Source organism: Callithrix jacchus, chromosome 8 (assembly GCF_049354715.1).
Source record: "Callithrix jacchus isolate 240 chromosome 8, calJac240_pri, whole genome shotgun sequence".
In the NCBI taxonomy this organism is placed as follows: domain Eukaryota; kingdom Metazoa; phylum Chordata; class Mammalia; order Primates; family Cebidae; genus Callithrix; species Callithrix jacchus.
In genome coordinates this window covers 66,670,969-66,697,425 of record NC_133509.1, presented here as the reverse complement: position 1 = coordinate 66,697,425, position 26,457 = coordinate 66,670,969, and the positions used below count along the sequence as shown (strand labels likewise).

The 26,457-nt window shown below is 39.8% G+C and overlaps 2 non-coding genes across 2 annotated transcripts; one reads left to right on the top strand and one right to left on the bottom strand.

The window, feature by feature from the left end:
- Positions 1-22,209: 22,209 nt before the first annotated feature.
- On the top strand, positions 22,210-22,318 carry LOC118145245 (U6 spliceosomal RNA). The gene has a single exon (XR_004730373.1). It is a non-coding gene; the product is annotated as a U6 spliceosomal RNA (small nuclear RNA).
- Positions 22,319-23,347: 1,029 nt separating this feature from the next.
- LOC118145224 (U6 spliceosomal RNA) lies at positions 23,348-23,454 on the bottom strand. Its single transcript, XR_004730352.1, has one exon. It is a non-coding gene; the product is annotated as a U6 spliceosomal RNA (small nuclear RNA).
- Positions 23,455-26,457: the final 3,003 nt, after the last annotated feature.

Sequence of the window (26,457 nt, the reverse complement as noted above, 5' to 3'; positions counted from 1 at the left end):
TCCCATTTGTCTATTTTGGCTTTTGTTGCCAATGCTTTTGGTGTTTTGGTCATGAAGTCCTTGCCTACTCCTATGTCCTGGATGGTTTTGCTTAGATTTTCTTCTAGGGTTTTTATGGTGCCGGGTCTTATGTTGAAGTCTTTAATCCATCTGGAGTTAATTTTAGTGTAAGGTGTCAGGAAGGGTCCAGTTTCTGCTTTCTGCACATGGCTAGCCAGTTTTCCCAACACCATTTATTAAACAGGGAATCCTTTCCCCATTGCTTGTTTTTGTCAGGTTTATCAAAGATTGTTTGGTTGTGGTTATGCTGTGTTGTCTCCGATGCCTCTGTTCTGTTCCATTGGTCTGTATCTCTGTTTTGGTACCAGTACCATGCTGTTTTGATTACTGTAGCCTTGTAGTATAGTTTGAAGTCCAGTAGTGTGATGCCTCCCGCTGTGTTCTTTTTGCTTAGAATTGGCTTGGCTATGTGGGCTCTCTTTTGGTTCCATATGAAGTTCATGGTGGTTTTTTCCAGTTCTGTGAAGAAAGTCAATGGTAGCTTGATGGGGATAGCATTGATTCTGTAAATTACTTTGGGCAGTATAGCCATTTTCATGATATTGATTCTTCCTGACCATGAACATGGAATGTTTCTCCATCTGTTTGTGTCCTCTCTTATTTTGTTGAGCAGTGGTTTGTAGTTTTCCTTGAAGAGGTCCCTTACGTTCCTTATGAGTTGTATTCGTAGGTATTTTATTCTGTTTGTAGCAATTGTGAATGGCAGTTCATTCTTGATTTGGCTCTCTTTAAGTCTGTTATTGGTGTATAGGAATGCTTGTAATTTTTGCACATTGATTTTGTATCCTGAGACTTTGCTAAAGTTGCTTATCAGTTTCAGGAGTTTTTGGGCTGAGGCGATGGGGTCTTCTAGGTATACTATCATGTCATCTGCAAATAGAGACAATTTGGCTTCCACCTTTCCTATTTGAATACCCTTTATTTCTTTTTCTTGCCTGATTGCTCTGGCTAGAACGACCAGTACTATATTGAATAGGAGTGGTGAGAGAGGGCATCCTTGTCTAGTTCTGGATTTCAAAGGGATGCTTCCAGTTTTTGCCCATTCAGTATGATATTGGCTGTTGGTTTGTCGTAAATAGCTTTTATTACTTTGATATACGTTCCATCAATACTGAGTTTCTTGAGGGTTTTTAGCATAAAGGGCTGTTGAATTTTGTCAAATGCCTTGTCTGCATCAATTGAGATAATCATGTGGTTTTTGTTTCTGGTTCTGTTTATGCGGTGAATTACATTTATAGACTTGCGTATGTTGAACCAGCCTTGCATCCCTGGGATGAATCCTACTTGATCATGATGGATAAGTTTTTTGATGTGCTGTTGCAATCGGTTTGCCAGCATTTTATTCAAGATTTTTGCATCTATGTTCATCATGGATACTGGCCTGAAGTTTTCTTTTCTTGTTGGGTCTCTGCCGGGTTTTGTTATCAGGATGATGTTGGTCTCATAAAATGATTTGGGAAGGATTCCCTCTTTTTGGATTATTTGGAATAGTTTCAGAAGGAGTGGTAGAGCTCCTCTTTGTGTGTCTGATAGAATTCGGCTGTGAAACCATCTGGACCTGGGCTTTTTTTGGGTGGTAGGCTCTTAATTGCTGCCTCGACTTCTGCCCTTGTTATTGGTCTATTCATAGTTTCAGCTTCCTCCTGGTTTAGGCTTGGGAGGACACAGGTGTCCAGGAATTTATCCATTTCTTCCAGGTTTACTAGTTTATGTGCGTAGAGTTGTTTGTAATATTCTCTGATGATGGTTTGAATTTCTGTGGAATCTGTGATTTCCCCTTTATCATTTTTTATTGCATCTATTTGGTTGTTCTCTCTTTTCTTTTTTATCAGTCTGGTTAGTGGTCTAATTTGTTGATCTTTTCAAAATAACAGCTCTTGGATTTATTGATTTTTTGAAGGGTTTTTCGTGTCTCTATCTCCTTCAGTTCTGCTCTGATATTAGTTATTTCTTGTCTTTTGATAGGTTTTGAGTTTTTTTGATCTTGCTCCTCTAGCTCTTTCAATTTTGACGATAGGGTGTCAATTTTGGATCTCTCCACTCTTCTCATGTGGGCACTTATTGCTATATATTTTCCTCTGGAGACTGCTTTAAACATGTCCCAGAGATTCTGGTATGTTGTGTCTTCGTTCTCATTGGTTTGGAAGAACTTCTTTGTTTCTGCCTTCATTTCATTGTTTATCCAATCAACATTCAAGAGCCAGTTGTTCAGTTTCCATGAAGCTGTGCGTTTCTGAGTTAGTTTCTGAATTCTGAGTTCTAACTTGATTGCATTATGGTCTGAGAGACTGTTCGTTATGATTTCAGTTGTTTTGCATTTGCTGAGGAGTGCTTTACTTCCAATTATGTGGTCAATTTTAGAGTAGGTGTGATGTGGTGCTGAGAAGAATGTATATTCTGTGGATTTGGGGTGGAGAGTTCTGTAAATGTCTATCAGGTTTGCTTGTTCCAGGTCTGAGTTGAAGCCCTGGATACCTGCTTCTTTAAAAGACTGAAGATTCTGCACCCAGGGCAGCAAAAAAAAAAAAAAAAACAACAACAACAACTCCATAGGACTACATCCGGAGTGACTTTCCTATTTTCCACACTTTTTAGCAAGGCCTTATTGCTCAAAGGACATTTGAGTGGTTAATGCTCAAGTGGTTATACTGCATTCCATCTAAGAACCTTTCAGTAAGCATGTGTCTTTCACTATAAGAAAGCATCAAATAAAGGAACTACTGATTTACAGACCAAAGATATTTACTGAGTTTAGAAACATTTATCAATTATATTCTCTGTGGAAAACAATGTACTTAGCACTAGGGTCATGAAGAGCTTTAAAGATGACAGAGACACAAGAATACTCCCCTCAAGGAACTTTACAAAGGAAAGAAACAGGCATTGATACCAGTAGATAACAAGAGAGGAACACAGTCCAGATGTCAAGGGCTGTGATTGCTGAAAGAGAACCAAATCTGGAATTTATCATATCATTAACACCTTTTACATATCTTTCATTCCTCCTGAGTAAAACCTTATCTCTCCTTACCTGCCAAAAAGAGAAACTACAATAAACAGAAATATGTGCCTTGGGGAAGATTTGTCTGTACTCTTTTGCTATTCCCTGAACAGAGACCCAGAGGCCTATTTTCAAATTAAGTTGGATATGATGTGTGTGAATGATACGGTTCGTATGACAAATTAAGCAGTAGATCAAAAGGATAAGAAAGGCCCACTAAGGCAAGATTGTGATCCATCTGCCAGCAGTTACCTGTGTTGTACAGCAGGGCTAGGAAGGACACATACCTATTGATCCAAGAAGATGGCACCATAACTGTGTGCCCCAAGGCTCTGTCTGTATTTTACACCCTGGGAAGACAGTAATTGTGTTCCTGGCAGGAAAATCTGTGAAACCAACTTCAGAGCTTCCCAGTACACTACATTTGAAAATAAGAGGCTTTGTTGATAAGACAAGAGGAGCATTGAAAGTAACTTGGGATACTGAAAATCCTCTGCCAGACCAAATTCAGCTTGATTTTAATTGTTGACTCGAGGCCTATCTCTGAAAGACATCAAACACTAAAAGAAAAAAAAAAGTCTTGAGAAAAAAAACGCAGCTTATTCCATTTGGGGGATAGAAATTAAGGCATGTAACAGATGGAATGGGGAAGGGCAAAGGGCTTAGTAAGATTCACTACAGGATTAGGCTTTCATTTGATTAAAACCAGCCTATGCAGGGCAGAGGCAGAACAAAAATCACACAGCTCTGACTCATCAAGCTTCAGCGTGTGCAGCCACCACGATGGGGCAAGACCAGGTAGAAGCCATATATGCACACACTCTGCTCAGAAGAATCATAATTGGGAGACTCAGCTCTGAAGGTTTTGCCTTACTTTTCCATGTTATGAAAGTCTGGGCTGAAGAAAGAACAGCTCATGTGGTACAAAAACAGAAGCTGTCAGCTTTACATTCTTAGTACCTAATGTAGTGCCAAATGCATCCACACTTAACAACTGTTTTTTGAAAGAATAAAAGTCTAACCTCTCAGTTATGTCCATGAGGTCTGGGAGGATGTATAGGTATAGTCTGTGACCAAATGTTCGGATATGACAGTCCCATAACTTTCTATCAGCGTAATCAGTAATGCTCCCTTTCGTGTGCAAAAGTGTGTCAGTTTTGACTTACAGAAGACCTCACCTAAAAATGAGTGATAATAAAGAGAAGAAGGAAGAAAATAGAAAACCTATCTTTCTACAAATGAATAAATGAAAAAATAGCTTGAGTAAGGTCTACATGTGGGTAAGGAGATAGACTTTCAGTTCTGTGAATTTCTCCTACTACCAGAAAAAATTATTGACTATGTGCTTCCTTTTTAAAGGAAGCAGTCTGATTTATTCCTGGGACTTATATCTATTTCCATTTATTTAGCTTAGAGTTTACACCAGCAGGATTCAAGAACAGTTCTATTTTGTTCAAGACAAATCATCGTTCACTCTGGGAAGCACAAAAACATCACAAAAATAAAGAAAAGTAGCAGGAAAAAGGAATGTTAATAGGAATTGGATCCACTAATGGATTCGAATTTTTCTATTTTTTACCTTTTATATTTTACATAAATTTTTTCAACCTTTCTCTCAGACCATAAGTAGGAGTTTATTATCTGGTGTATAAACCTCTTGTGAGCTGCTGGTATAACTGCTAACAAGAAAATAGTATTTTCTTTCTTAAGAAAACAAAGCACAAGATTCATTTGGCCATATCAGATGCAGAACTGAATTAGAAACCTTGAAAAAATAAATTTGACTTCACAAAGTATGGCATAAAATCAGACTCTGATGACATGGTTTGGAATTCTACTGTCTATTCCCATATGGTCTTGGGGAAATATCTTGGAGCCTCAGTTTCTCATCTGTACAATTAGGGAGTTGCCTGCTAAAGCTCCATCCATCACTGAAGCTCTATGAGTCTATGACTTGATCATTTTGTCAGTAAGAATTTCTTTCTCCCATCAGCCCTTTAGAGAAGATGGTTTATTCCCATTCCCTCTGCCCACATGCTACTAGTCATCTTCTAACATCCTTAACAATGGCCCATGGTGGGGGCATGGAGGCTTATGACTAATTCCAGCACTTTTGGGGACTGAGGTAGGTAGACAGCTTAAGCCCATGAGTTTGAGACCAGTCTGGGCAACATGGCAAAACCCCGGCTCTACAAAAAATACAAAAACCAGCCAGGCATGATGGCACATGCCTGTAATCCCAGGTACTCAAGAGGCTGAGGTTGGAGTCTTGGGGTCAGAGATTTTAGTGAGCCAAGATCGCACCACTGCACTCCAGCCTGGGTAACAAAGTTTTATGTCTCCAAAGATACATAAAAATATCCTCTGGGATCTCTGTTTTCTCAATGCCCCAATCTTTCCCTGAATCTGATGCTTCGGATTACACAATTCCATCAGAGTGACTTCTGATAAATGAAAACTCACTGTGCCTGGCTATACCTTGGCTATGAGCTCTCTGAGCACAGCAAAATATTTCAGATCAAAGAGTCCATCTGTCTTTAGCTAGAAAATAAAGCTTGAATAACCAACCAAGTTTACTACAAATTGGTCAGCTCGGGTCGACTACTGAGAAATAAATTGCTCAGTCTTCCATGTCTTCCAATATATTTTCAGTGGATTCACCAATATAACAATTTCAATCCCTCTCTTCCTCAGCAAAGAATACTCCTTCATTCCACTGGCCCAGAAAGGTGCCAACATTCCGACTTACTACTTATACCCATTGATTCAAACCTGACTCTTAGATGTGTTTATTTAAAAGAGCCTAAGCAAAGCCTACGTTATTCATTTTCCATTAGTGAGAGTACATTTTCCAGGATCTTCTGCAGTGATCTTTGTCAACCAGGTTTGAAAATGGTGGTCACAATTTGCTAGTAGTCTCTGCTCCTATGTAAAGGTGGAAACACTTTTACATAGTCAGGCCCACGGATTTTAAACACCACTTGGATATTTCCTGAAAGATCCTTCGGAGTACTACTTCTTGGAATTGTGGGGACTGTGAAATAAGATGATACATTTATTTATTTTATTTTATTTTATTTTGAGATGGAGTCGTGCTCTGTCTCCAGGCTGGAGTGCAGTGGCACAATCTTGGCTCACTGCAACCTCCAGCTCCTGGGTTCAAGCGATTCTTCCACCTCAGCCCCCCAAGTAGCTGGGACCACAGGCGCGTGCCCGGCTAATTTCTGTATTTTTAGTAGAGACGGGGTTTCACCATGCTGGCCAGGATGGTCTCGATTTCTTGACCTTGTCAAGGAGGCCACTTACCTCGGCCTCCCAAAATGCTGGGATTACAGGCGTGAGCCACCGCGCCTGGCCAATATGATGTATTTAAAGCACACAAAGCCTGCAATACAGGAACTCATTTTTTTTTCCAGTGTATGGAAAAGTTACCTTAGAGGAGGTAGATGGCAGAAGCTCTTTTGATGATGGTGGGGAAGGATTATTGTGAATAGGTGGTAAAATGGTAGGGGTAGGAAAGAAGGAATGGATGCTTATGTAGATAGAAAAGTAGAAACCAATAGGAACAGATGTAGAATAAACCATGAACACAATGTGGGGAAGTTCTCCCAGACTCTAGGTTTTCAACATCTCAAATGGCACATCCATGAAAACTTTACTTTCTGGGGGGTCCCAAATTCCATCCTCATTACAGAGTTTGTAATCTACCAACAAACTTCCCCTTTCTGCTCTCTAAATATAGTGGTCATAAGAACACACTCTTTGCTCCCTAGTTCTTATGCATAATTTCTCCATCCCCCCACAGTACCAACAGCACTCATACCTCTATATTTTATTTCTGTGTTCTCAGTGGAAACAGATGCCTGAAATTCTATTTTACAGGTAATTTGACAACTTCCATAATGTCAGGGCCCATGCCCATCTCCAGGAATTGTATCCACCACTGCTCTCCTATATTCGACAGCCCATGTTTGATTTTTTTCTTTATGGTAATTATGGAAGGCATATATAGACTATAGCATTTGTTCTGTGACTAGCTGAAAACAGCTTCCCACACAAAAATTGTCCTACTCCAAACATCAGTGCTTTCCCCTATCCCCCACCCTACTGGTAAAATCTTTTGAGCCAAAAAAAAAAATGCTTCCCAAAAGACAAGTTCATCAAAAGCCCTCACAACTCTAAACATTAGTCTTGCTAGGGCGATGCCCCCCCACTCCCACTCTAGTTATATAAGTTAGATTCCTAGTGGTCCCTGAATCTCATCTCTTTGTCCCTATAAGCTGGTTTCAAGGACAGTGGCTGGTATAAGACAGTCTTGAACTGAGACTCCCAACTCAAATCTACCAACCACTACATGAAACCCTTGTATTGATTAAATTTGTTCCCAGTTTCTTTTCCTTGATTTTCTTTCTCTAGCTTCTTGTGTCCTCATAATTACCGTTTCTCCTCTTGCTTGCAAATGAGCCACTCCTTCCTTCTGTCATCTCCTAAACCTCCCTGAAGGAATTTTCTGGTAAGTTCTGGCAATTATAAAAAGTAGCAAGGATGCTAAAGATCAGCTTTAAAAAAAATGAAAGTAAGTATGCATTTGGTTCTGGAAACCACATGCTTTTATGTTATCTTAACCACTAGCACAGAAGGGTCCCTTGACAAGGAATCAGGCTACAATATTATTTAATACTGAATTTCAAGGCAGGACTGCAAGGTGATATTTACCATGACTTTCTTTGTACCAAGGGCTGGATTTCTAGCAACTTCTTCCCTGTCTAATACTTTTACGGCCAGAAGAAGTTGCACAACAAGTCAAAAGAGATGAAGGCAGGAATTAGAACCAGGTCAAAGTGTCAGTGGCATTGTGCATGAACAACTGACTCCTAGAGGGAATAAAGGTCAAAGCTTATCTGAATACTTGGCAATTTGAAGATGTCGTTAGCTGGATAAAATATCTGAAGTCTAACCCAATCAAAAGGGGTAGCTGGCACCTCACCTGCCAGCTCTACACTGAAGAAATAAATGAAGCCCAGCTTCTGACGCTTCTTCCAGCAGTCACTAGGGTGGCTTGACAACACACTGCCAGACCCTAATAATCCTTTACCCCAGTGGGAAAGTATCTCTAGTACAGGGTTCAACAACACTCTTGTCTCTAAGGGTGACAAACAAGAGGTTTACAGCCTGACCATTTTAACTGAGGTAAAGGGAGACCTGGGAAGAGGCAGGCAATGTGTCCTTGGATGGCCACACTTGTCTAATTAATGTCTTTGTGTGAATCAGAAGGCCTCATTCTGGGCCGGTGCAGTGGCTCACTACTGCAATCCTAGCACTTTGGGAGGCCAAGGTGGGCAAATTGCCCAAGCTCAGGAGTTTGAGACCAGCCTGGGCAACAAGGTGAAACCCTGTCTCTATCAAAATACAAAAAATTAGCCAGGCATGGTGGCATGCGCCTGTAGTCCCAGCTACTTGGGAGACTGAGGCAGGATAATTGCTTGAACCAGGGATGCAAAGGTTTCTGCAAGCCAAGATCACACGACTGCACTCCATCCAGCCTGGGTGACAGAGCAAGACTCCGTCTCCAAAAAAAAAAGGCCCTCACTCTGGGTGCACATAACACCATGCATGCACAGCTTGGATAGAGCTCTAGCTGGATTTTAGCCCCCACAGCTTTCTATACTCCAGAACAGTGCACAACACACAGCCACGCAGAGCTGCCCCATTCCATAATTCATGAACTAGAAATAAATTACGTTCAAGGCAATGTTGAAAAAGACAGTAGGTCTCACATCTGGATCAGCCCAACCCAAAAGCAGCCTTCTCACATTCTTCTGCAGACTCCTCTGGGGCATTAGTCTGTGCCACACAAGCTGAGAGAAGAGGGTGTTAGGAGGAGCAAGAGTAAAGGAGACATGGTGGCCCTGCCAGGACTCACACTCAAGCTAGGCATGTCCTAACCATACTTTGATACAGCCACTGAGGCCCAACACACAGCGATCATCAGCTCAGTCACCACCATGTATCCCTGAGGAAAATTATCAAGAACAACTCATACTTGCTTATTTTGGGATACATTTGGGGATCCAACAATGATATATGAAAAAACAAATAGGAAAGGCACTCAAATCAGGATCTAATGAATTCTAAAAGAAGAGGAATGGGACTATACCCATCCTACCACTACTCCAAACATGAAGAACAGAAAAAACGTAAACAGATATATAAAAGGTAGGCTCTAAATCAAGATTAGGATCTCTTTGGACCCAACTGATTTCACCTCTTCAGGATTCATGGGAAATTCCACACATGGTGGATACCCTGAGCCAAGCTCACTATGAGAAATCAGGATTAGACCAGTGTCTCCCATCCACCCCACCAGTGACATAAGAGCTACTACAACTGCTGCCTGATGTTAAGCCTCCTGTGAAGCTGCAAACAAAGGGAGACAGAAGGAAACTGTCACAGTCCTGAAATTAAAGTAACTTGTCCTGGGCAAGCTGCCACAATTGCAGGGGCTGGACTTGTGACATATTCAGTCCCTACTACAAATATAATACCTGATTCCGAGCTGACATTCCAGGGCAACTAGGGGAGAGACAACCATTCAGGAAGGAATGAGTGAAGAAAGAGGGAAAGAGGGACACTCTCTAAATGAAGAAAACCAATGAATGTCAGCCAACACAGCAAAGGCAATGGAAATAATAATCTAAAAAGGGTTTATATATTTTCAGGATCTTCACAGAGATAATGGATGGAATAATATTCATTTAAAAGGTGAAAAGAAAACATGCACAAATGAAATTAGAAGAGGTAGATGGAAAACATAATAAATGAAAAATACAGAAACTAAAAAGCTTAATGAATGAGGTCACCTCTAGTCTGTACACTCTCAAAAAAGATTAGGAAATTAAAAAACTATGCTGAGAGTATACTACTGAGAAGGAGAAAAAATAAGAATGGGCAGTAAGGAGACATGAAGAATATATAGATATGCTTGAAAATAAAACAATCACAGAAAAACAGAGAGTTAGAATTTGAAGAGAAGCAGTATTCAAAGGATGGCTAATAATCTGCAAGAATTGAAGAAACACAAAAATACACATTTTGAAAATGCATTCTGTAAAGCAAGGTGAATCAATAAAAATAAATCCACAACCATAGTGTGTTGTCAAACTACAAAACATTGTAAAAACTACTAAAGAAAAGACAAATTCCTATGAAGGAATGACAATTAGACTGACAATGGATTATCATCAGCTACAATCAATGCCAAAAGAAAATGGAAAAATATCTCCCACATACTGAGCGAAAATAATTATCTAACTTGAATTCTATATGTAGCTATTAGGTATAACAGACTAAGAGAGTTTACTACCCAAAGACTCTCACTGACAAAAACATTTAAAAACTGAAGAATGTATTTCAGGAAGAAATAATCCAGAGGACAATGAGCACAGAAATTGAAAAAAATATAATAGTGGTATATTTAATCCTTAACCATGAAAATAACTATTTGGGGGAGGTATTTTTAAAAGGTAAAATAAAACCCTAGACAACAAGAAGAAAAATATGTGGAGTATCTGTACAGGAGAAGGGAAGAATCAATAGATCCTTTTCTTATCCATAGAAGTGATGTACTGAATAAACACGGGCCTTTTAGACAGTTCAAAAATTAAATATGTGTTAAAACTGTAAGGGCACCTACTTAAACAAGAGAAATACATCATATGTATTCCAAGCCAACCGAGGTAATAAAGGGGAATAGAGAGAGAGAAAAAAAACGATCAATCCCACAGAAGGTAGAAAAGAAAAAAAGCAACAAGGAGAAAGAGTGATTGTAGCAGAAGTGTCCAGATGCCTCTCAAAGGTCTGTGTTCCACTACCACATGATGAAGTGTCATTGGGAAGTGGCTATCACAGTAACTTTATTTCCTAGGTCCCCCTTGCATCTAGGTGGGACCATGTGACTACTTCTCATCTATGAAATGTGAGACATGACATAACTGACTTCCAGGCTGATGTAGTTAAAGTAGCAGGTGTATCTACTCCACTGCCTCTTTCCCTTTCAATGGTGACAATGAAACCCACACATTGGGTGACAGAGCCACTAGATGGAAGGAAGGAGCCTGGGTTCCTGAATGACTACAAGGGGCAGGTCATCTATCCTATCTGTGCCACTCACTGGATTTCATATGATAAACTGTTTTATATTTTATAATGGATAAAGTATAATTATTTTATAAGTATTATAAAATATATAAATATTAAATATAATTATTTTATCATATAAAATCTAATCTTCAGTGTGCTGAGCCACTGAGGTCTCTGTATTAATCTGCAACCTCAGCTAACACTGCCTTAAGTAATATAAATGGTAAAGAGAAACAAAATAAGCCGATATATTAACAATCACAAAAATGTAAATGGATTAAGCCAGGGGTCGGCAAACTATAGCTGGCAGAGCAAATCTAGCCATGCCCATTTATGCATGTGGTCTGAGGCTGCTTTTGAATAGCCTTAACAGATACTATATGACCTGCAGAACCTAAAACATTTACTGCCTGTCAGAAAAAAAGTTGCCAACCCCCAGATTAAACCTACATATTTTTAAGTGAAATGAGATTGGTTTAATTTTTAAGATCCAAATAATGCTATTTATGAAAAACATCATTTTGAAAAATCACACTGAAGATTGGAAAATAAATGGAAGGATAAAGGTATTCCAAGCAAATATTTACCAAAAGGAAACATACTTAGCAATATTAATACAATATAAAAGTTAATGCGGCCGGGCATGGTGGCTCAAGCCTGTAATCCCAGCACTTTGGGAGGCCGAGGCGGGTGGATCACGAGGTCAAGATATCGAGACCATCCTGCTCAACATGGTGAAACCCCGTCTCTACTAAAGATATAAAAAATTAGCTGGGCATGGTGGCGCATGCCTGTAATCCCAGCTACTCAGGAGGCTGAGGCAGGAGAATTGCCTGAACCCAGGAGGCGGAGGTTGCAGTGAGCCAAGATCGCGCCATTGCACTCCAGCCTGGGTAACAAGAGCGAAACTCCGTCTCAAAAAAAAAAAAAAAAAATGTTAATGCAACCGTGTTAATATGAATAAAGAAGTAAACTACATTAAAAAATAAAAAGTAAACTACATAAAAATAAAAATAAAAAGATATACCCATAAAATATAACAATCTTGAACTTATAAGTGCCTCATTACACAAAGCAAAAATAAGCGTTACAATGAAAACTTTTTCAGAACTATAAATATAGAGGTAAATTTTACCACAAATCTTTCAGAAACTGATAAACCAACAAATTTTGGTTAAAGCAGCAGCAGTTACAAGATTTGAAAGCTGTGAGAGAACAGGTGAGGGCTTCAGAACCACCTGAAGGACTTATTCAAATAACATATATACTGCCCACCTTACCCAGAGAGGAGAAAAAGGAGAGATCCTTTTAGAACAACTGATTCAGTATATTTCTTTGATTGTGGAAGACACTTATACCTTAGGGGTCTTATGCTATTGTCTTCATATGTTTTGTGCTACTATAACAAAATACCTAAGACTGGGTAATCTATAAAGAAGAGCAATTTATTCTGTCACCGTTCTGGAGGCTGCAAAGTCTAAGATCAAGACATCAGCAGGTTCAGTTGTTTAGAACAGTCTGGTCTCTGCTTCTAAGATGGCATCTTGAATGTTGTGTCCTCATATGGTACAATGTTAAGCCCTCCTTGAAGCCTTTTTATAAAGGCACTAATCCCATTCACAAGGGATGGAGCCCTCATGACCTAATCACCTCTTAAAGATCTCAACCTTAATAGCATCACATTAGCCATTAAGTTTCAACATTTGAATTTTGGAAGGGATACATTCAAACCATATTAGCTATGATTTTAAAAAAAACAAAAAAGGTTAAGAACTGTCTTTCTTGAGGTGGGAACAACAGTCAATCTCAATGATAAGTTCTCTGAGAAGAAACATATGTTGATTTACCAAGTATTTAAATAGTTTCCAACAGGAATTTCTGCATGACTACCAGGGATATGAAAGGAGTGGAATAAGAAGAACAAGACATCTGTTATAACAGTGATCAGTTCTCTCTCCTGAATTTCTGGATAATTGTTCCTAAAATTCAAAATAGGCCAAAGCTTTGTCTTATTATTACAGATTCAGTTTAACTAAATAAGAATGGCTCAGAACAGGAAATATTTTTTAAGTTGTTTAAAACAATCTGTATATTAACTATATATCTACTGAAAATTTTTACCAATAGACAGTGCTTTAAAAGGTACTCCATTCCCTTTAAAAGTTCAAGGTCAGAGTACACTGAGCAACAGAAATCTAATTTAGTCTAAGGAAATCACCAAAGGGCAGTTTAACTCGGTGACAAAACAGAAGAATGTAAGGTCTTCCTCTAATCAGCATCAGTCCATTTGGTTCACCTTCTACTTCAACTCAACTCTACTTGTTGCTTATGGGAAGAGATTTATAATAATGTAGTCAATATAGCAAAATTCTTCTATGCCAAAGTAAGTTCTATGACAACTGAAGTTTCTAACAAATATATTTTGAGAATATATAATCAAAGGCAGGAGTAAAGAAATTGTGTGTAAATGATGGACTGTAGGCATTATTTTGGAGTAATGAGGAGTGCAGTTGATAGAAAACAAAATTGTAATGTGGAAGGCATAGAACCACTGGGTGGAGTAGCCAACGAAGGATATAGAAAACAAGAAGTTTATAAACTTAGCATGAACCAGTATTATACAGTATCACAAGAATGAGGACATTTCTAGTGGAAACATTAATGGATAATTGAATGTTGGGTTTTTTTCCCCCTCTGAAGTACTTGGTCATTATACTGGGACCTTAACAGCTGACCAAGAATACAGTTTGAGCCTGCTGATACTCTAGACAATAACAAAAATCAGTTGGCTAATAGTAGGCACAAGTAGCAGGACATTTAAGTCTTAATTCCCTCAAAGGGACAGCAGATCTTACCTCTCTCATTTTCATCATGTATTTAACAAAAGGGACTCAAATGTACAAAACTTTTGTGTTAAAAAAATTAAGAAACATGTTTAAACAGATAATACCTAATATTCTAAGCTTTGGCGAGGTAAAAAGTGACTGGCCCTAAGTCTGCTGTCCCTTAAAGTTACACTTTTTCCTTTCCAGTGTTGCTGTTTTTAACTGGTCATACTTTTCAAGAATTGTAGGTAAGTGCTCTTCAGGATGTAATGAAGGTCTCTGATACAAATGCCCAAATGTTCTTCCTGAATTAATGAATTTTAAAAATCTGGCCAGACGCAGTGGATCACGCCTGTAATCCCAGCACTTTGGGAGGCCAAGGTGGGTGAATCGCGAGGTCAAGAGATCAAGACCATCCTGGCCAACATGGTGAAACCCTGTCTCTATTAAAAATGCAAAAATTAGCTGGGTGTGGTGACACACATGTAGTCCCAGCTAGTCAGGAGGCTGAGGCAGGAGAATTGCTTGAACCCAGGAGGCAGAGGTGACAGTGAACTGAGATCGTGCCAGTGCACTCCAGCCTGGTAACAAAGCGAGACTCCATCTCAAAAATAAATAAATAAGATTTTAAAAATTCCAATCATCGCAAACCTTAAAAGTGAAAAGCTTTTCACCACCACAACAGCAATTTATATACTTGCCATGCTTTGCAATGTAAATGACTTTCCCAAACATTTCTCACAGATCTTTCTGTCAACCCTAAAAGGCAAGCAGAGTAGACGTTATTATTATCCCCATTTCACAAGAGAATGTGGGTTGTCAAAAGACTCAAACTGGGGTTGGAACTCTGACATTAGACCTAATATCGTTCCACGACACACAAAACACACAATTAATTAAAAAGAGATTTTTTTCCCCCTCTTTAAAAATAATTGGAGAGGAAGATTTGATTCATAAATGTTTTACTTGTAACACTATCAAATACTACAACAGGGGCAGCCAAAGTCTCTTTGGTAGATTGAAGCTTAGACTTGTGGGAAACAAAAACCTTCAGCTGTGTGAATGAAGAGTTGATAGGGGAAGTGAAACCACAGCATCAATAAAGAGATATGAAATGTAAATGCTTTACACACCTTGGGTTTTAGCACGAGAAATTAACTCCTACCCACCTTTACAACCCGGGAATATACAGAGCCATTCCTAAAAGCAGTGAAGCTGGCCCATAGAGGCAATCATGTATAATGGTCTGAACAGCCTCTGGAGGAAAACGTAAGTGGATGCTCATAATAGGAGCCTAGGGGAAGGGTGTTTGTCCTCAGATCCACTGTTCTAGAATGATTCAGGAATAAACCTAGCTAGAGTAGAAGTGGCTAAGATTAAAATGAATTATCTCATTAATAGCTTCCTGAGACCCTGAGAACCCAAGACAACATTGTTTTGTGATACTGGATACACTGAAGAACAGCATGAGAAGACACCACAGTGTAGAAGCTATTTCTGAAATCGCCCCCATGCAAGCAGAAGCTGCCTTACCATGAAGTAAGTGAGGCAGAGTCATGGAAAGATGTTGTTACAGTTGTGTGACTTTATTATACATTAATTTATTCAGAAAGTACTGAGGTCAGACTTTGTGGCAGGCATTGTTGTACACAGCTGGAATACAGCAATAAACAGAACAGATGAAGTCCTGCTCTTTCTAAATGTTATTCTACTTGGGGAAGACAGACAGCAAGCAAACAAACAAATATGGGTGTGATGGAAAGAGCTGCCATGAAAAAAGAGAAGCAGAAAAAAGGGAATGTGACTTGGCAAAATACAAGTTGTGTTTCTGCTTTAAATCTGTTTTTATAAATCATTGAAAATCCATTTGAATAATCTTAGTAGTTGTGAATGTTGAGGATCATTTCATAATGATAACAGAATCAATTCATCAGGAAAACATGGCAATCCTAAATATGTATATAACACGAGAAATTCAAAATACATGAAGAAAAAAACATCAGAACTGAAAGGTCAAATTGAGAACTCTGAAATTACAGCTGGAAATTGAAACAGTCCTCTCTGAATAACTGATGAAGGAAGTACAAAAAATCAGTAAGGATATGCATGATTTGAACATTATCAACAAGTTTATATTTTTAAGTATAAACACAGCACAATAAAATTTGTAGGATACAGCTAAAGCAGAGCCTAGAAAGAAATGCATGGCTTTAAACGTTTGTATTAGGAAAGAAAAAAGGTCTAACATTAACAATCTAAACTTCTACCATAAGAAACTAGAGAAAGAAGGGAAAATTAAACCAAAAGTAAACAAAAGGAAGGAAATAATAAAGAGCAGAAATCAACAGAAAATGAACAATTCTATTTGGGTTTCAAAACTCCCCAAAAACTAGTTTTTCAAAAAATGTAAAAAAACGGATAAATTTCTACTCAATGGATCAAGAAAATACCAACATCAGAAATGAAAGTGAAGACCACACTACAAATACTACAAAGATTAAAAGAAAATAAGGTAATACGAAAAATTTTCATGCTGCTACTTTATGACAAAACCACTTCTTTCCTGAAAAAAACAGGACATACAGAGTTATTTGGAATAACTGTTTCTTAGTCAATCAATTATAATAACTATCACTTTCAACCAAAGTAACTTCTATTTTGCAGAGAAAAGTGGGGGGTTGGATAATTGTGAACTATCACACCCCAGCATTTTATCAGATTAGCAGAGCTCATCAATATGCATAAAACAACTTCCTATAGTAGCTAATATCCCTAATACAACTTCTCAAAGTGGCAAAAATAAACACGTTCCTTAATATGACCCAAAGAGGCAGCCTGTCTATAGCATATAAAAATAAAAAGCAGAAGGGGGCTGGGCGCGGTGGCTCAAGCCTGTAATCCCAGCACTTTGGGAGGCCGAGACGGGTGGATCATGAGGTCAAGAGATCGAGACCATCCTGGTCAATATGGTGAAACCCCGTCTCCTAAAAATACAAAAAAATTAGCTGAGCATGGGGCGCGTGCCTGTAATCCCAGCTACTTGGGAGGCTGAGGCGGGAGAATTGCCTGAACCCAGGAGGCGGAGGTTGCGGTGAGCCGAGATCGCGCCATTGGGCTCCAGCCTGGGTAACAAGAGCGAAACTCCGTCTCAAAATAAAATAAAATAATAAAAAATAAAAAATGAAAAGCAGATGTACTGGCTGGAAGCAAAGCAAAGACAAACCACAAACTTAATAGAGAAAATATTAAAATTAGAAAAACAGAGTCAGCAGAGTTCTATTGTCATTTGAGAGCCTAGAAAAAAATGTGTCTGTGCTTTAAGCAGCCCACAAACCTCTCTGGTGAAAAGTAGACCCAGTTTTGTTAGTTGAATCCACAGACAACCCAGTGGAAGACCTCCAAACTTTTAAAAAAACAATTTTTAATTAATTAATTAATTAATTAATTTTTTGAGATGGAGTCTCACTCTTGTTGCCCAGGCTGGAGTGCAATGGCACAATCTCAGCTCAGCGCAACAACTGCCTCCTCCTCCCGGGTTCAAGCGATTCTTCTGCCTCAGCTTCCTGACTAGCTGGGATTAAAGGCAGGCAACACCATACCTGGCTAATTTTGTATTTTTAGTAGTGATGTGGTTTTTTCCATGTTAGTCTGGCTGGTCTCAAACTCCAGACCTCAGGTAACCCGCCCGCGTCGGCCTCCTAAACTTCTGGGATTACAGGTGTCAGCCACCGCATTCAGCCAAAAAGAAAATGTTTTAAAAAGCAGGTAAAATCATGCCTCTCATACAGATTAAAATGAGCACACGTTAAAGATTTTATTTATCATGAATCAATGCAGAAACATGGTAAATGTTACAAGTAATTCAAAAGATAAATGAAAAAATTATGTGGAAAAAAAAGATTGAATGTGCAAATAGAAGAAAAACTGGGTTCTTCCTCAGTGGTGAAGAGAAGCCAATTGAACAACTGGTCAGAAGAGAATGTGGACAGCTATAAATAGGAATTATTAACTGCCATCAGTTATCTACAATTTACAGAGTTGTAAAATAATTTTCATTGAATGGGAATCAGCTTTTGGTTTTTCCATACAATCCAGTTTTCCACCTGGGCACAAGTTTTTTCCATACAAATAACATCTCTTCTCTGATACCAGAAAAGATGATGAGTGTATATAGAGATAAATTTGTAATAATTACAAAAAAATTAAAAAGTTCATCTCTGACATTGTTTTTTCCCTACCATAAAACAGAACATGAAATTTAAGGAACTGGTTGCTGTGAAAGGGCTCCAAGCACCAAAACATCTCACATCAGCTTTACCAAAGTGACTTTCTCATTTCATTAAAAGCAGCTATTAAAACACAGATAAGTCATATGGATGATATGCCAGATGATCCTCTGAATACACGGGCATAGGCCAATCCTCTGGAAACTTTAAGAAGTTGAGTCTGGGAATCTATCACTAAGAAAGCTTGAGAAATACTGTTCTAGTATATTTTAGTTTGTGGAGTTAGCAGAGCCCTGAAGAAATAAAGCCCAGACTGGTGAGTCTTTAAATATCCTTGGAATTATAAATGACACCTTTAGAAAGGGTCTTGGGGAGCCAGTGAGTGCATTATGAAGAAAGGTAGTGTGGCCATAAAAGGAAGGTAGTAGCAAAGAAAGGACCCTGGTGGGGAACTCGAAACAAGCTTCACCTGATGTACAGTGTGTCTGATGGAAAACAGAGGAAAGAAGGAAGGGTGCTGACAACCCCAGAGATCTTATAAAGGCTAAGAGCTCACAGGAGGCATGGAGAGAAAGAGAGAGAAAGAAAATGCAAAAAGAGATCTCACAGACACCCCGGCCACACTCGGGACAATTAAGTCAGAATCTCTTGTCAGACACAGTGGTGAGCACCTGTAATCCCAGACACTTGAGAAGCTGAGGCAGGAGGATCACTTGAATCCAGTAGTTCCAGATCAGCCTAAGCAACCAAGTGAAGCCAAGTGAAGAGCTTGTCTAAAAACAACAAAAATAACAAAGGCAGAATCTCCAGGGGAGGACTCAGTCACTGGTGTTTTTAAAAGCTCTTATGATTGCAACCTGCAGCCCGGTTGATAATCTTTGTTCACCAATTACACATCAGGTGACACTGGTCATTGATGCTGTGGTTCTAAATGACTCCTCTGTTCCTTGCTAAAGAGGATGTGAGGATTTAGGATGAGTTTCTTCTTCTTTTTAATTAGAGCAAAACTCATGAAGAGGAAATGACCTGTGGTTTTCGACTTTCAATTGTGTCACATCACCAAATGTGCCCTTTCTGTGAGTAAAAAGAAAAAGAACAAGGTCAACTTTCTACTTAGTGTGTGCTGTTCAGTTGTTGCAGTCAAATGAGCAGAACTCAGAAATATAATTGTAAAATGGCAGGCTTGAGGTCTTTATCTTTTTCTTTGTAGTTTACTGCAAATAGTATGACCTAATAATACTACAAGTGGTGCAGTAAAAATAGCAATGAATTTGGCATCAGAAGATGGTAGGACCAGTGCCAATCTTGCCCAGGGATTAAAATACACTGTAGTTTAATCAGTGTATTAAAATACACTGACATAAATGTAGTTTATATAAGTGTAAAAGTGTACATACACTTTAAGTGTATAAGTGTAGTTTATATAAGTGTGTAAACTACACCTACATCAGCCTCAGTTCCCTTTTCTGAAAAATAAGATGCATCTCTTTGGATCTAAATGTCACTGATTGCAAAATGCACCATAGATTTACATATCACAAAGAAAAAGTAGTTTTATTTCAGTTAATGTAAACAGTTGAAGTTATTATGTTTATTGATGAGTTCAAATGTTCCAGAATATAAAAATAAAACTTGTCTCAAAAATCCTTTAAATAAATTTCTTAAAGCCAATTTGTTAATAATTCCTATTAAGACTCATGGCAGAAGGGGCTCAGTGGCTCATGCCTGTAATCCTAGCACTTAGGAGGCCAAATGGGTAGATATGAGGGCAGGAGTTCGAGACCAGCCTGGCCAACATGGCAAAACCCCATCTCTACTAAAAATAGAAAAATTAGCCAGGGTGTAGTGGCGTGCACTTGTAGTCCCAGCTCCTTCTGGAAGCTGAGGCAGGAGAAGAACTTGAACCCAGAAGGCGGAGGTTTACCTGAGCCAAGATGGTGCCACTGCACTCCAGCCTAGGTGACAGAGAGGCTCCATCTCAAAAAAAAAAAAAAAGACTCATCCTTCTCAAATGAGTCAAATCATACAAAATATTAATTAAATAGCCACCTACCTCATAACTTTCCTACAAACATGTTATAAAGAACACGATTTCTCCTTAAAAAAAACATGATTGGAAATTCATATATACTTAACCACGGGTCCTAATACAAGAGTTGTTTTTGTCAAAATGCAAATATAGGATCTTAAATATTTTTTAGTTTAGCAGAAGCCAATAGTGTTTTAATGTTTCAAGTGTGCAGTGTGAAGACATGCTAAACACAAAAATATTTAAGATCGCATATTTGCATTTTGGCTAAAACAACTTTAATCTAGCCTAAAAAGAAAGTAATTTGTTAGAACAAGTAACCAAACAGCTATGGAAAGCACCTGGTCATGTTATCAAATGATTCAGAGACTCAAATGACATCAACGCTCTTTCCTAACTTCTTTCCCTGATCTTATTCTCTGTCTTCCATGTGATACAGAAATTGGCCACCATAGGCCCTGGCATTACATCCTTATAACTCACAAGTAAACTTATAACTCACAAACTCACAACGTTTGTTTATAAACATTGGTTAAGGTACAAAGTTACAATTAAAGAAGAGGGGGAAAAATTTTTGATGCTCTATTTCACAGTAGGGTAAGGATGGTTAACGGTGAAACTTTGTATACCACAGAATAACTAGAAGAGAGGCTATTCAATGTTCTCATCACAGAGAACGGATACATGCATGAGGTGGTGATACACTACCGATTGGATCGTTATACAACATAAATAGGTATGGAAACATCAAATTGCACCCCATAAGTATGTACAATTATAATGTGTCCATTCAAAACAAAACAAAAAAACAAACCACCAGAACTTCTACCTGGATATATCGTTCATGGATATATTCTAAAACCATTGAAGGAAAGATTTCTGGGAGACTTTACAGTGTGAGGGGTCAGACTGCTGACCCCACCTGCATCCACGGGTCAGGGGTAGGCATCACTCACACCGGGACAGCCAGCGGACACACGACTCGTGCTGAGGTGCAGTCAACACACACCCTACCACTTTGTTTGAAGCCGTACTGGCTTCAAAACAAAACACAACACAACTGAACCAGAATCTAATGAGGCCATTACGCCTAACTATAAAATTTCAAGAAACATAGAGGCTAGAGAAACAGGTTAAACGACACCATCAGTAAGTAATGAGCCAAATCCAAGATTTATGACATTCCACAGGGCAAATATCCCTCAATATATCAAAAACACGAAGAAAAACGAGGCGCGGGCAATTAGAGGACAACCGAGACCTGGGGTCCTAGCAACCGAATACAACGTGGGACCTTGTTTGGATCTCCATGACAATTCGACTATAATAAGGAATTTCTAAAATAAGGAAACTTGAAAGTAGACGGACTATTAGGTGTCATGAAGGAATTACCTTCTTTTTTAGGTGTGATAATGGTCGGTTAATTACTTTTTTATAAAAAATTACTCATTAGAAGAAGTTCATGGTGAAACGACCTGTTCTAAAGGTGTCGCGCCGACGCCAGGCCGGCCCTCTCGGTGCCGCGGCAGACTCTCTATCAGGGCGTCTTCAGCTCGCCTGGGCGCTGGACCCCGCCGGTGCTCTCTGAGACCGCCGCAGCGCGGGTAGCCCCCGGCATGCTCCGCGGGCTGAGCTCGTCGGCCCGAGAACTCAAAGCACCTGGCCTGGGTCCCGCGCGTGCCCCTTACCCAAGCTGGCCCGGGCGCTCATTTGCATGTCCCACCCAACAAGTAAACCTCACAGGTCAGTTTTGGCGATGTATGCCTAGCAGTCAGAGCACCAAACGTGCAAGCCTTTAGATGAGGTTCCGTTGCACGAAATTTTCCTAAAGGCTCCAAGGTGTATAGGAAAGCGCGTGATTTGGTCACCATAAGTAAAAAAAAGCGAGTCTCCCGGTATCTTATAAGGCCTGTGGACGGTGGTGTTAGCGTGCTCGCTTCGACAGCACATATACTAAAATTGTTGAACGATACAGAGAAGATTAGCATGGCCCCTGCGCAAGGATGACACGCAAGTTTGTGAAGCGTTCCATATTTTGCGCAGTTCACGAAGGTCGCTGGACTAAACACGGCGGGTTTTGGAGCGGTTGCTCGACATCTCTTTTGTGCCTGCACTTTCCTGCCCGCGGCCTCGGCCGCGTGAACACCTATGATGCTTTCTTGGCCCACACCAGTCCTGTTGCCAAGTGGGCGGCCTTCCTCGACAGCCTCCACCTTCAAGGCGCCCAGCCATTCACGTTACTATTAAGTTACCTATGTGATCCTCGTATCTGTGTCCAAATACTTGTTTTATTGATTAAAATCTGCTTTCAGTCTGGGTAATGAACATTCCTCATAGTCAAATTTTTCGTCACAGAATCAGTCCGATTTATGTAAACTGGTCTTTCTAAGTATTTCTTAGAGGCTACATGAAAACAGAAGACTCGTGAAAACACATCCAAACGGGCTTGCTACTTCTGGCCAGTACTCAAACGGGTCCTGGAACTCTTGAATCTATATGCAAAGAGCAATAGTGATCTCCAATAATAATACCAGCCCTTAGTAACATTCCTTTCCTCTGTGCAGCTCGCAGTCTAAGAAAAAAGAGGGTGTAAGCAACTCCGGTCTAAGATGATGAAGAATGGCACAAAGTAGGCTCCAGAAATGAGCGGTAATGTTTCCTTCCTCTAGTAGAGATTTATTAATTTAGAAAAGATTTAGTGAGGATTCGTTGAACAATTCTTGTGGCAGGTGGTCTTCTATTGAACAAAAGCCAAACAAACTGGGGCTTTGGAGTTTGTGTTGTTGGGGGAGACAAGACCGTGTCTATTTCAGCAATAGTGCTGAAAAGTTCTCTTAAGAAGGCACAAGGTGATCGACCTTTTTCCATTTCCAAAATGCGTATTAACGATATATTTGCACACAACATTTCAAGTGTGACTGTGCACCGTTCGCACTTCATAGATCTCCATAGACAAATATTTTTATAATGAAAATCACAGTTTCGTTATTGGGTGTCACCAGTTTTTGCTTAACCTATTTCTTTAGTGCCAGATTAGCAGATACTGAAATGATCTTCGCAGACGGCACAAAATATGGAACGCTTCACGAATTTGCGTGTCATCCTTGCGCAGGGGCCATGCTAATCTTCTCTGTATCGTTCCAATTTTAGTATATGTGCTGCCGAAGCGAGCACGTTAGCGTTTCCGTCCACATGCCTTATAAGGCACCGGGAAGCTCTCGCCTTTTATAGTTAGGGTGACCGAATCGTGCGCTTTCCTATATAACTTGGAGACTTTAGGGAAATTTCATGCAACGGAACCTCATCACAATGCTTGCACGTTTGGTGCTCTGACCGCCAGGCCATACGCGGCAGCGACTGACCTGTGAGGTTTACTTGTTGGGTGGGACATGTAAATGAGCGCCCGGAGCACCTTGGGTAAGGCTCCCCGCGCGGGACCCAGGCCCTGGGCTTTGAGTTTTGGGGCTGCGGAACTCAGTCCGCAGAGCATGCCGGGAGCCTGCAGTCCTTGCGGCCACAGAGTAGCGCGGAGGACCGAGCCGGCCTGGAGCACTTGGCGTCTCTCCAAAGTCGTTCTGGGAGTTGGGGAGGTGGTTGGCCCGCTAGGTCCCTAGGGCCTTGGGTCGAGAAGGGGTCCTCCCCAATACAAGGAAGGTTTCACCGATATTTCGCTGGTGACATTGGGGCCTTCTGCCAACAGACTTTTCTGAAGTGAGCCCAGAGTTCAACCCTTCGAGAGAGACCTTCCAACGATTCCACGACTCAGTTCTGGAGCGGTAGGCACCACATTCTAGGTTGCGGTGGACTCCGGGGGCATCTCCGCGACTCTCTCCACCCCGTCGGGTTGGGGGCTGAGCACCTTGCACGAGACGGCCACACCCCTCTCTCCCCCGACCTGCAGATGGTACACCAGCGCCTCCGTCCTTTCTACGCATGCGCCTCTAAGGTCAGGTGCTCTTCAGCCACGCCCCTTCACAGGTTTCTTCCTTTCAATGCTGAAGTAGCCACGCCCCTTCACAGGTGTCTTCCCCTGACCGCTACTTTCGCCGCCCCGGAACGCTGAAAAACCGGCTGACAGGTGGATTTGAGGAATTACAATAGTTCACTTAGAGTCGAACTGGAGAAGCATTCTTGAACGACCTTATACCTCCTTGCACTCTAATCCTAACCCCATTAGGATACAAACGTACGGGACAGACCTACTCGCAAGAAATACTCTGTTAGTGTTAAATATTCTGATTTTTAACTACAGCAAAAATCATATTGTTTATATCCCTGAGCGTTGTGAGATGAGGGCCCAAAGATCAAAGCCTCTGGTATTTATTTGGTTACAGCATTGTATATATTAAAGTTAGTGAAGGACAAATGTTTGCCTGTGTTGTGTTAAAATGGCACCTTGAATGAGGAATATGGCACATTTACGAATAGGTGGAGTTTTGCTGCTTTTTCTCCTTCATATGGTCCTTTTTACCCCTTCCTGTAACAATACTTTGAAGTAAAACCTGATTTTAAAAAATCAGTAATTTTGAGAAAAACTTTTAATTGGTATCCAATTTTCTAATGTACCAAAATAGTGTAAAATCATATGAGTTTCTGGTATTGCTGAGCCAAAAATAGAAAAAGGAACAGAAAGGAAAGACAGGAATTACTGCTAAACCTATCTTATTCTGTGTTTGTGGTTATAATTCTTTTCTTTAACAGCTTTTGAAAAATAATAAAACACTGTTCTTTCCTCACTCAAAATAATTAGACAAAAATGATATTCCTGTTAAGTTACTCGATTACAAGCAAAATGTGGTTTGATATCTTTCTTCTAATGCCCTGTCTTTCCAATAAGCTATTTCTGCTTTGTGATTTCAAAGCTATTAGGAAGCAGTAAATTGATGTTCAATTTTATTATTTTGAAGAAGTATGTCAGAATTATTTCATGTCTCTCTTAACAACTAATTAAAGAATACATGGTTAGAAGAATCTATAGTTAGAAGAATGTTCAGAGTTACAGGGTCATGAACTTAACGTCCCTACAACCTATATGCGCCTTCAGAGTTAGGCTGCACTCCCAGATGACCACTTATAACCACTTTCCATTCTAAAACGAGGGAAAAGACTTAGCACATAGAAGAAAAAAAAATGGTTGAAGATTGGCAGGAGGTAAATCCATTGGGGGAAAAAATCTTTATAAATGGTTGTAGGCCTGGTGAGGTCCCAGTGTTTTGGGAGGTCAAGATGGGAGGAGGACCCCTTGAGGCCAAGTGTTCAAGACCATCTGGGCAACTTAGTGAAACCCCAGCCTCCTTATCTCTCTGTCTCTGTCTCTCTCTGTCTCTCTCTCGCTCTCTCTCCCTCTCTCTCTCCATACACACACACACACGCACACACACACACACACTCACACATATACATACTGAGCCCAGTGGCATGCTCCTGTAGTCCTAGATATTTGGGAGGCTGAGGTAGGAGGACAGCTTGAGCCCAGGAGTTCAACACTGCAGTGAGCTATGATCAAGCTATGACACTCCAGCCTGGGTAACAGAGTGAGAACTCTGTCTCTAAAAAGAAAAAATGAAGTAAGTGGTTTCAAATGCTCAGATGTGTACAGAAATAATAAGAAAACTTAATTTTAGAGTCACGGTATTACTGAACAATGCAATGTTGAAAGAGCTGGAACGGAATTTCTCACAGATGATTTATATATGTCGCTTTTAAAGCACAAATTCTCCAAGATCTCCAGTGTTTCTTAAATTCCTTCTATTGTTCTTTAAATAAATATAAACACAAAACAGCATAAACTCCTCTTTCTTACACCTGTTATACAGCTCTAAAACAAAAGCAGATTTACAAATTTGACACATAAGTACAAATCAGTAAAATTCAAATTAACAGCATTATTAATTTATTGCAGTAGATAATGCATTTGGCTGAAACTACATCAACATGTTCGCAGTATATTTTTTTATTTTTATTTTTTTGGAGACAGAGTCTTGTTCTGTCACCCAGGCTCACTGCAACCTCCACCTCCTTCATCATTATCATGCATAGTATAGAGAGTAAAGGTTTCAGACTCTAGAAGTCTTATTAGCACCTAGCACATTAGAATTGTTTGAGACATACAGGTATCCCACACTATTTCACTATCTTATGCATCTATTACCACTCAACAGTATTGTTGCTTTTGAT